This window comes from Arachis ipaensis, chromosome B2 (genome assembly GCF_059453495.1).
Source record: "Arachis ipaensis isolate K30076 ecotype BB chromosome B2, ASM5945349v1, whole genome shotgun sequence".
NCBI lineage: Eukaryota > Viridiplantae > Streptophyta > Magnoliopsida > Fabales > Fabaceae > Arachis > Arachis ipaensis.
The window spans coordinates 50,213,433-50,225,762 of NC_142437.1; positions in this window are offsets into that span (position 1 = coordinate 50,213,433).

Consider the following 12,330-nt stretch of genomic DNA (forward strand, 5'->3'; position numbering starts at 1 on the left):
TATCGCTTCCACCCATTTGGACACATAATCAATGGCTAGAAGAATGTAGAGAAAACCATTAGAATTTGGGAATGGCCCTATGAAGTCGATACCCCATACATAAAAAATCTCACAAAATAGCATGGTTTGTTGGGGTTTTTCCTCCTTCTTGGAGATATTACCAAGTCTAAGACATTGAGAACAAGATTTACAAAAGAGAGAAGAGTCCTTGAAAAGAGTTGGCCACCAAAATCCACAATCTAGGATTTTTCTTGCCGTCCTTTGAGGTCCATAATGGCCTCCTCCTTCGGAGGCGTGGCAAGCTTCCAAGATCGAATGGAATTCGGTTTGTGGAATGCACCTCTGAATTACTTGGGCCGCTCCACATCTCCAAAGGTATGGGTCATCCCATACATAGTATTTGGATTCGCTTTTTAGCTTATCCTTTTGATGTTTGGAAAGATTTGGAGGAAAGGTGTGGGATACCATGTAATTTGCTATCGGTGCATACCAAGGAATGACTTCCAAGATTGCTTGCAAGCCCTCAAGGGGAAAAGAATCATTAATAAGAGTGCTATCGCCTTTAGTGTGTTCAAGGTGACTTAGGTGATCCGCCACTAGGTTTTGCGAACTACTCCTATCTTTGTTTTCCAAGTCAAATTCTTGCAATAATAAAACCCCTCTAATCAATCTCGGTTTGGATTCCTTCTTAGCCAACAAATACTTTAACGCCGCATGATTCTAGTACACTACTACATTGGAACCAAGTAGATATGCTCGGAATTTATCCAAAGCGAAAACTATTGGCAAGAGTTCTTTCTCGGTGGTAGTGTAGTTGGATTGGGCCCCATCCAATGTTTTTGATGCATAGGCTATGACATACGGATTCTTACCCTCACACTGTGCTAGCACGGCTCCCACGGCAAAGTTTGAAGCATCACACATTATTTCGAACGGCCGACTCCAAAAGCCTCCATGCATTCTTTGCTTAGATCAAATTCAACATCTTTTTGCAACAATCGAGATAGAGACAATGCTACCTTACTAAAGTCCTTTATAAATCTTCGATAGAAACCTGCATGTCCAAGGAACGAGCAGACTTCCCTCTTAAAGGAGGGGTAAGGCAAGCCAAATATAACATTGATCTTTGTTGAATCTACAGAAATACCATCTTTGTAAACAATATATCGTAAAACGATGCCTTGCCTAACCATAAAATGACACTTCTCAAAATTTAGGACAAGGTTTGCTTTAGTGCATCTTTTCAACACTTTTGCAAGGTAATCCAAGCATTGATCAAAAGAGTCCCCGTAGACTGTGAAGTCATCCATGAATACCTCCATGCATTGCTCTAGAAAGTCCGTAAATATGCTCATCATGCACCTTTGAAAAGTTGTCGGTGCATTGCATAGGCCAAATGGCATATGTTTGTAGGCATAAGTTCCAAAGGGGCACATGAATGTTATTTTTTCTTGATCCTCTAAAGCAATGTGGATTTGAAAATACCCCGAATAGCCATCTAGAAAACAATAATAAGGTTTACCAGATACTCGATCCAACATTTGATCGATTAATGGTAGCAGAAAGTGATCCTTCCTAGTGGCCGTGTTCAAACGCCGGTAGTCGATACATTCCCTCCAAGAGTTTTACACCCTCGTAGCTATAAGCTCTCCGCTCTCATTCTTGATTGTGGTCACCCCGGACTTCTTTAGTACAACTTGGACCGGACTCTCCCATTCACTATCTGAAATAGGGTAAATAATGTCCGCCTCTAGTAACTGGGTTACCTCCTTCTTTACAACCTCTAGAATGGTAGGATTCAATTGCCTTTGAGGTTGTCGAACGGGTCTAGCTCCTTCTTCTAAAAAGATTCGGTGCTCGCACACTTGGAGGCTTATGCCCACTAGGTCCGCCAAGCTCCATCCTATAGCTCTTTTGTTCCTCCTCAAAACATCAAGTAACTTCTCTTCTTGTTGAGGAGTGAGTTCCCTTGCAATGATTACCGGAAACTTGTGAGCTTCATCAAGATAGGCATATTTTAGATGGGGTGGTAGTGGTTTCAACTCCACATGTGGTTCTTGACTTGGCATTTGAACTTTCAGTTGATTCGAATGGGGTATGATGTTCTCTTCACATTCATGGGGGCTCCCCACACTTGATTCTTCAATCTTCTCCTGGATATTTGTACAATGCACTTCGGCCACAACGTTGTCAATTAAGTCACACCGGAATATGGAATGATTCTCCGGTGGGTGTCTCATGGCCTCATCAAGGCTAAAGCTAGCAACTCTTCCATCGATTTCAAAAGAATAAATTTCTGAATAGACATCTAATTTGAACCTAGAGGTCCTCAAAAATGGCCTCCCAAGTAGAATAGATGATGTCCTTTCGAATTCACTAGGTGGCATCTCAAGGATATGAAAATCAACCAGAAATACCAAACCCTTTATGTTTACCAACACATCTTCCACAATACCTGTCACAGTTATTATGCTCTTGTCCGCCAAGAAAAACCTAGCCGCCGACCTCTTCAATGGTGGGAGCTTCAATATATGATAAACCGAAAGAGGCATAATGCTAACGCATGCACCAAGGTCGCACATACAATCAATGAATTGAACTCCATCTATGGTACAAGAGACTAAGCAAGGGCCTGGATCACCACACTTTTTCGGTATTGCCCCCATCAAAGCCGAAATAGAGCTCCCCAATGGAATAGTTTCTAACTCATGGATTCTATCTTTGTTCATACACAAATCCTTAAGAAACTTTGCATATTTAGGCACTTTATGGATAGCATCAAAGAGAGGGATAGTCACCTCAACTTTCTTGAACATCTCCACCATTTTGGGGTCAAGTTCTACACGCTTCTTAGTCTTTCTTGCCAATGTAGGAAATAAAATTGGTTGAGCCACTTCCTCCAATACTTGCTCATCTTTAGAGGCTTCACTCCTTGGTTGAGGGACTTCATCTTCAACTACCTCATGTGCTTCATCATCCTCTTCAATTTCTTCTATCTCAACCACATCCTCCTCTTGAGTAACTATCATTGGACTAGGTGCCTTTGGACCTCTCTCTTTCAATTAAGTTCTAGACCTCAAGGTAATGGCATTGATGCCACCCTTGGGGTTGGGTAGAGGTTGAGAGGGTATGGCACTAGAATTTGGAGCTTGAGGAGTGGAGGTAGAAGGTGGTTCCATGCGAGCAATGAGGGCTTGGAGGGTAGAAGTGAGGCCGGTAAGGCTTGAGGTAAGTGTATTTTGGAGTTCTTTTTGCCCTTGGAGTATGGACCGGAGTGTCTCATCTTGATTGGAGGAAGGGGTAGGATAAGTGATTTGAGGTGCTTGTGATTGGTTGGGTTGAGGTGGTTGCCTATGAGGTGGTAGGTAGGTTTGGTAGTTTCTTCCTTGTTTTGGTTGTTGATGTGGTTGGTTTTGTGAGTATCGGTTTTGTGAATTGTTGATGTTCCATCTTTGGTTGCCTCCATTGTCCCTACCTCCTTGTTGATAATTGTCCCGCCAACCTTGGTTGGGACTATCTCTCCAACCATGATTAAAGTTGTTACTCCCTTGGTTGTAATTGCCTCTTTGTTGGGGGTACTCTTGGTTGAAATTGCCCCCTTGTGAATGGTATCCTTGATTAGGGCGATCATAGAAGGGGCGGTCATAGAAGTTATGGGTAGCCGCTAAAGTGTTATCTTCTTGGAGACTTGGACATTCATCGGTGTAGTGGGAGTAGCATGAACAAATACCGCATACTCTTTGGGGGACCAATTGTTGGCTTTGTTGGTATTGAGGAGGTCGTGGTTGTTTATGGAATGGAGGTTTTTGTTGATTCACTTGGAGTTGCTTTAGAAGACTTGTCATTTCACACAAGGTTTTGGTAAGGGTGGCGGTCTCACCACTAGAAGAGACTTCATTAACGGTTCTAGGGTGATTACTCATTTGCCTAGCATGCAAGGTGGACTCAGCCAAGTCGGAGATCAATTGCCAAGCCTCTTCTGTCATTCTATATTTTGTCAAAGAACCATTGCTTGAAGCATCCAGGAGGATCTTGTCTTGTGGTTTCATCCCTTGATAAAAAATAGCTTATTAACACAAGAGTGTCAATCATATGGTTGGGGCATGAGTTAAGAAGCTTTCGGAACCGCTCCCAATATTCATATAAAGTTTCCAATTCACCTTGGACAATGCATGAGATTTCTTTCCGCAACTTATCGGTTATCGCCGTGGGAAAGAATTTGTCTAAGAACTCTCTTCTAAGCAAGTCCCAATCACCAACAATCTCACTTGGCAAAGAGTAGAACCACTCCTTAGCTCTCCCTTTAAGGGAGAAAGGAAAAGCATACAACCAAACCGCAACTTCACTAGAGCCTTCCCGCCTAGTAGTAGAGCATACACCTTGGAAGTCCTTAAGGTGTCTAATAGGATCTTGAGCGGGAAGTCCTTGATACTTGGGAAGAAGATTGATTAAAGTTGTTTTAAGCTCAAAATTAGCATTCAAGTCCAGATGACGGATGTGAATAGGTTAAAGAACAAAATCCGGAGCACCGGCTTCCTTGAGAGTGACTCGCCTTAGGGCGGCCATGGTATCCGTACCTGGATCAATAGAAGAGTTATTAGTGGTATCTATGGAAGAGTAAACAATGCCTTCTTCGAATGATGATTCGGAATCAACTTCGAATATGGTAGGTGAATTGGTAGGAACCTTTTCACCACCTCCAAAGGCTAACCGTCTCTGAGCTTGTCTAAAGTGAAGCAAAGTTCTTTCTATTTCCGGATCAAATCTAGCTAAGCTTGGATCGGGTAGAGAACGCGTCATTCAAGGAAAGAGATAGTGAGCTCATGACAATAAAGTGAACTAAACAAAGAGTAATCCTAACTAACACAAACAATCGAGCAAAATGCAAGTATGTACATATTCACATATCTACACTAACCAACAACATGGCACTCATGTGCAACTCCCCAGCAACGGTGCCATTTTGATGAGTGATTTTATGCCGGTATAGAATTTATCAATAAATTCAATCGTAGTATAGTCTAAACCGACACGCAATTCCACATCAAACAATCTAAAATCAATAACAGTCCCGAGTCATTCTCCCTAGGAGTGCTCCAAGATGCACATTGTTGGTTAGAAAAATGTATTGGTGTTTGGAGTTTCATATAAGAAAATAACAAGCTAGTAGTGTGAATGAAAATCAATTGATATAAAAGCCTTGGCTAGAATTGAGAATTGGACTTCCTATCATCATTATTTCTATCAATTGTAATCACAATTAGTTATTGCTTCACTTAGTTAACCTATAGTGTAAAGTAATCAATTTGGATTCACAAGTCCTAGCCTAACCTTAGGGAAGTCTAGCTTTAGTGACATGTAAATCAATTAGCAATTCCCAATTGATAATAAACAAAAGACATTAGTAATTCAAGTGTCTCCAATGTCTCAACTTCTAGGCCAAGTGAGAAAAGTCTACTCCATAGTTAAGGTTCACATTTTCTCAAACACTTGGAAAGCAATGATGAGAGGCATTGTAAATTAAGAATAAAATTGAATTCAAAGATGTCCACTATAAGGAATTAACAACAATCAAATAATTAAAGGCTAAGAACTTGAATTACCTCAATGTATCAATGGGAATAGAAGTAACAACATCCAAAAGCAAAGATCAACAAGTAACTTGAACAACAAGAACTAATTTGAGAGTATGAGAATCTAGATCTACAATTGGAAGCAAAGTAGAAGAGAATTGATAATAGATCTCACCAAATTCAACAAGAGAATTCCAAATTTGAGAAGCTAAACCCTAGAGAGAAGCTAGAGAGAAGTTGGAGTCTCTCTCTCTACAAAATGTAACTTCTAACTAAAAATATCTAAAAAAGGAGTCAATAGATGTGGATCCCTTTAATCCTTGGTCTTCTTATGCCTTTTCCCGCCAGAATTCTACTCTAAATAGGGTCTGTAACTGTCCTGAAATTGCTAGTCATGTTTTCTCTTTAAAAGTCACGTGTGGCATCGACGCGTACGCACACAACACGTGTACGCGTCCCTGGAGCTTTTGCGATCCATGCGCACGCATATATTGCGCGTGCGCGTCCTTGGAGATCTGGCCTAGCCATGAAATTGCGTCGGCTCTGGCTTTGGCTTCCTCACACCGATCTTGGTGGTGCGCATCCACGCGTACGCGCAAGGCACGCGTACGCGTCGCTGCTCAAAACTCCAAAGCTCCAATTTTGTTTTTCCTTCCATTTATGCATGCTCCTTTCTCTTTTCTAAGCCATCCTTGCCCTATAACTTGTGAAATCACTCAACAGACAGATCACAGCATTGAATGGTAATAGAGGGGGATTCACATATATCTAATTAATGCAAAAGAGGCATGTTTTCATTCATGAAGCAAAGTTGGGAGAGGAACACAAAATCATGCATTTTTATATGAATAAGTGTTAAAGATCATTGATAAAGCCCTCAAAATCTATACAAGATAAACCCTAAAAATGGGGTTTATCAGCCTTTCGGGCTCTTCGCTTCTCTCATACCTCATTTCACTCTTTACAGTTTTACAGAATTCTTGTTTTCTCTTTGAACCATGAGCAACTAAACCTCCACTGTTAAGGTTAGGAGCTCTGTTTATTCTATGGATTGATACTATTACTTTTCTATTTTAATTCATGTATTGATTTCAAATTCAAAAATTGTTTTGGTTTTTCATCTTATGAATCTGGGTGGAACGGAAGTATGACCCTTATTCTATTTGAGTTCTTGTGAATCTCGGGAGAGTTATCTCTAGAGGATCGTCTCGCTTGAACAACAGGCTCGATTGTGGTTCTCTAGAGAGTCTCACTTGAACAACAGCTTGAAAATAATTTCTCCTAAATTTCTAATTGTCTGGACTTAACGGGATACGTGACATATAATCCTCTTATATTTGGATAATTAGGGTTTCTGTGGCACATAAACTAGTTTTTCACTTAACCCTCTAATCGGAATCAAGTGACCAAGGAATTGGCGGTTGATGAAGGTTAGAGGAGACTAAAAAGTTCTAAGGAATTAGGATTTAGTCACATATAGTTTGCCATGAATTGAATCTTGCATGATTAAAATAGTTGGCAAGAAAAGTTAATCCGAAAAATAAACATCTCCGAAACCTTAACTATTTTACTCATATATTTCACAACCTATTTACTGCTTGCTTTTTGATAGTTTGAATTTACTGTTAATGCTTTTGAACTCTCAAACACTATTTTCTGCTTGTCTAACTAAGTAAATCATTCAATCATTGTTGCTTAGTCCATCAATCCTCATGGGATCGACCATCACTCACCTGAGGTATTACTTGGTACGACCCAGTACACTTGCTGGTTAGTTTGTGGGTTATAAATTCCGCACCAAGTTTTTGGCACCGTTGCCAGGAATTGACTGTGATTGACAACTGACAGATGTTTGATTGCTTAGATTAGGCATTTTAGCTTTAATTTTATTTAACTGTTGCTCCTTAATTTTCCAAAATTATAACTAGTATTTTTCCTTAATTTCAGGAATTAAGTTTGGTGTTACCTAGTTAATTTTATTTTAATTTTCTTGTTCAATTTTTTTTTTATTTTGAAATTTCTAGCTAAATTTTAATTACAATTTTTGAAAATTTCTTTTGCTTTAATTATTTGGTTGTTTTAATTTATTCTTTTTACACAGGTTACCTCACTGGGAATTCTCCGCACTCTGATGTAGAGACTCCCACTTTTCTTGTTTTCTGTTTGTTTATGAGCGGGAACAGGGACAAGAAACCTCTTATAGATTTTGATCCTGAACCTAAAAGGACTTTGAGGTGGCGCTTGCAACAAGCTAGACTTTACAAGGCTAGTGAAAATCTAAGCGAGACCTTTGAAAAGGAAGATACAGAGTCCACTATGGATCCTAATCATGCTGTTAATGCCAATGTGCTTAATCCGAATGAGAATGAACAACCTAGAAGAGTGCGTGGCTCATACACTGCCTCAAATCCAGATGTCTATGGGAACAGTATTTTGGTGCCTCCTATAGCTACAAACAACTTTGAGTTGAACCCTCAGTTAGTCACTCTGGTGCAGAAAAATTGTCAGTATCATGGACTCCTGCAGGAAGATCCAAACCAATTTATCTCTAACTTCCTGCAAATTTGTGACACTATGAAAACAAATCGAGTGAATCCTGAAGTTTACAAGCTTGTTCTCTTTCCATTTATTGTGAGGGATAGGGCAAAGCTGTGGCTAGATTCTCAGCCCAAGGAGAGCCTGAACACTTGGGATAAGGTAGTCACTGGATTTTTGTCCAAATTCTTCCCACCAAAGAAGCTGACTAAGCTAAAGGTGGATGTTCAGACCTTCAGGCATAGAGATGGTGAGACCCTCTATGAAGCCTGGGAGAGGTACAAGCTGCTGAACAGGCAATGCCCCCCAACATATTTTCTAAATGGACCCAGCTGGAGATCTTTTATGAGGGCCTCTGTGAAATGTTCTGATGAGCGGATAATTTATACGCTTTTTGGCATTGTTTTTAATATGTTTTTAGTATATTTTAATTAGTTTTTATTATATTTTTATTAGTTTTTAATTAAAAATCACATTTCTAGACTTTACTATGAGTTTGTGTGTTTTTCTGTGATTTTAGATATTTTCTGGCTGAAATTGAGGGACTTGAGCAAAAATCTGATTCAGAGGCTGAAAAAGGATTGCAGATGCTGTTGGATTCTGACCTCCATACACTCAAAATGGATTTTCTGGAGCTACAGATACCCAATTGGCGCGCTCTCAATTGCATTGGAAAGTAGACATCCTGGACTTTCCAGCAATATATAATAGTCCATACTTTGCCTAAGATTTGATGGCCCAAATAGGCGTTCCAAGTCAGCTTAAGAATTCTGGTGTTTAACTCCAAAACTGGCACAAAAGCTGGAGCTAAACGCCCAAACTGGCACAAAAGCTAGCGTTTAACTCCAAGAAAAGTCTCTACACATGAAAGCTTCAATGCTCAGCCCAAGCACACACCAAGTGGCCCCGGAAGAAGATTTCTGCATTAATCACTTATTTCTGAAACCCTAGGCTACTGGTTTTCTATAAATAGGACCTTTTGCTATTGTATTTTCATACTTTGGATCTTTGAGAAGCCTTATGCTATCTTAGACACGTTTGAAGGCTGGCCATTCGGCCATGCCTAGACCTTGTTCTTATGTATTTTCAACGGTGGAGTTTCTACACACCATAGATTAAGGTGTGGAGCTCTGCTGTTCTTCATGAATTAATACAAAGTACTATTGTTTTTCTATTCAACTCAAGTCTATTTCTTCTCCAAGATATTCATTCGTTCTTTAACTTGATGGATGTGATGATCCGTGACACTCATCATCATTCTCACCTATGAACATGTGCTTGACAACAACCTCTGTTCTACTAGCAATGGCTTGAATGGGAATCTCTTGGGTTTCTAATCTAAGATTGGAACCTTCATGGTATAGGCTAGAATTATTGGCAGCCATTCCTGAGATCCGAAATGTCTAAACCTTGTCTGTGGTATTCTGAGTAGGATCTGGGAAGGGATGACTGTGACGAGCTTCAAACTCGCAATTGTGGGGCGTGTGACAGACGCAAAAGGATCAATGGATCCTATTCCGACATGATCGAGAACCGACAGATGATTAGTCGTGCGGTGACAGCGCATTTGGAACATTTTCACTGAGCGGACGAGAAGTAGCCATTGACAACGGTGATGCCCAACATAAAGCTTGCCATGGAAAGGAGTATGAATGATTGGAAGAAGGCAATAGGAAAGCAGAGGTTCAGGAGGAACAAAGCATCTTCATACGCTTATCTGAAATTCCAACCTAAGAATTACATAAGTATCTCTATCTTTATTTTATGTTTTATTTATCTTTTAATTATCAATTCTCCATCACCATCTGAATTAGTCTGACTGAGATTTACAAGGTGACCATAGCTTGCTTCAAGCCGACAGTCTCCGTGGGATCGACCCTTACTCACGTAAGGTTTATTACTTGGACGACCCAGTGCACTTGCTGGTTAGTTGTGCGGAATTGTGACAAAGTGTGATTCACGTTTTAGAGCTCCAAGTCCTTTGGCGCCATTCTTGATGATCACAATTTCGCGCACCATATTCAAAATGTGTTTAGATAACTTTGTAGGTGGTTTATTGCACATGAAGAAAATGCCTGAAGAGACTACTGAGCTTATTGAGTTGGTTGCTAACAACCAATATCTTTACTCCTCTAATAAGAATCTTGTGAACTCTAGGACTCCTCAGAAGAAAGGCATTTTTGAAGTGGAGACCTTGGATGCTATTCTTGCTCAGAACAAGGTTATGTCTCAACAGATTAATATGCTTACTCAACACTTGAGTGAGATGCAAGTTTTAGCTGTTAATGCTTAGAATGCCCCTCAAGAGGTTCCTTATGACGTGAATGGTGGATTCATTCAAGGTGAGAATTATGACTATGCTCAATTTCCTCCTGATAGGTCAACTACATGAGGAATGCTCCTAGAAACCCCAATAATGATCCATATGCCAAGACCTATAATCAGGGATGGAGAAATCACCCAAATCTGGGGTGGAGAGAGCAACCTTAGAGACCACAGAATTTTAATAATCCTTAGGGTGGTTTTCAACAGAATAATTTCAATAACCGCCAGTTTCAGTCATCTCAACCATAACAACCTCAGCAAGCACCCTCTCAACCACAGAAAAACACTAATCTGGAATCACAAATGGCAAGTTTTATACAGGAAACCAGAGCATCAATCAAGAACATGGAGATTCAGATGGGTCAATTAGCCACAAAAGTTGATGAAATGGATCAGAGGACCACTAATAGCCTTCCTGGTTGGTGCACGAAACTGACTCCACAAGTTTCACACAGATAGACTGGGAAGTGCACCGGGTTATCCAAGTAATACCTCAGGTGAGTGAGGATCGATCCCACAAAGATTGTTGGTTGGAGCAAGCAATGGTTACCTTACAGATCTTAGTCAGGAGGATAGAAAATATGGTTGTCATGAGAAAACGCATAAAACAGATAAATAAATAAAACGTTACTAGATAGGTGTGAAATCAATGGTATGTGAACGGTTGAGGCATCGGAGATGCTTCTTCCTTCTGGATCAACTTTTCTCACCATCTACTTCCAACTTCTTATTTATTCATTCCATGGCAGGCTGTATATGATTAACGTCGGGTCAGCGGTCATTAATCTCTTCTGCTTCAGATCAAATGCCGGGTCAGCGGTAATCCAACCTGAATGGGGGTGAAGCTCTAGCAGTCCATTCCCTTGGTGATGCTACTCAAAACGCCACAAACAAGGTCGGATCTTCCAGATCAGAGAACGTTGCTCCTTTGGTTCTAGCCTATACCACAGAGGCCCTAATTACCTCACACCTCGGCTGCACTGATGTCTCCAAGTACCCAACAAAGCCATGGATTAGCCGTCTAAGAGATGTATAATCAAGCTTGTGGTTCAATACTATCTCGTCAAGAACTCACAAAAACCCATGTGAATAGGGATGACAGTCAAGTTACACTCCCAATCCATTAGGATGAAGAACGAAGATACATCTTAGAATAGAATCAAGTATAGATTGAAATAGAATAGTGATATTATTAATCCATAAGAATCAGCAGAGCTCCTAACCTTAACCTAGGAGGTTAGTGACTCATACTATACAATAATGTTCAAAAATAAAGTGAGGGAAGAAGAAGATTGGTGGAACCCCTAAATAAGGGTGATCTTCTCCTATATATATTAATCTGATAACTTAAGATTTACAGAAATAAGATAAACTAGTCTTGTAGTGCAAAAATCCACTCTCCGGGCCCACTTGAACTTCTATAGCTCCAGAAATGCTCCTTCGACTGCATGGAGGTCAGATCTTGTTCCGAGGGTTACCTGAAACTGTAGGTCGATCTCGGACGAGATCTTCTTTACCGGTCGGAGATGACGTGTTCGGCTGGTGGGTGGCGGCCGGAGTGGTCGCGTCTGACTTGTTGGGCTGACTATGCTGCTGATCCTTTGTCACCGGAGGGTAGGGGTACCTGCAAGGGACTCCGATGCTTAAGTTAGCAAGGGTATTAAGAAGATTTTTTGTAGAATCAGAGTATGAGTTATACTTGGGTGCTCCAGTGTATTTATAATGTTGTAGAGTGATCTTTCTAGAGATAAGATAGTTATCTTATCTTATCTATAAGTGAAGTCATCTTATCTTAAAGAGAACCGCCCTTATCTCTATAGGCTTGGGCTGCCTTTGGATTTGGGTCGTGTTCCTCTGTTTGGGCCCTTTTTTGGGCTTTCCAGTTGATTTTGGCCGA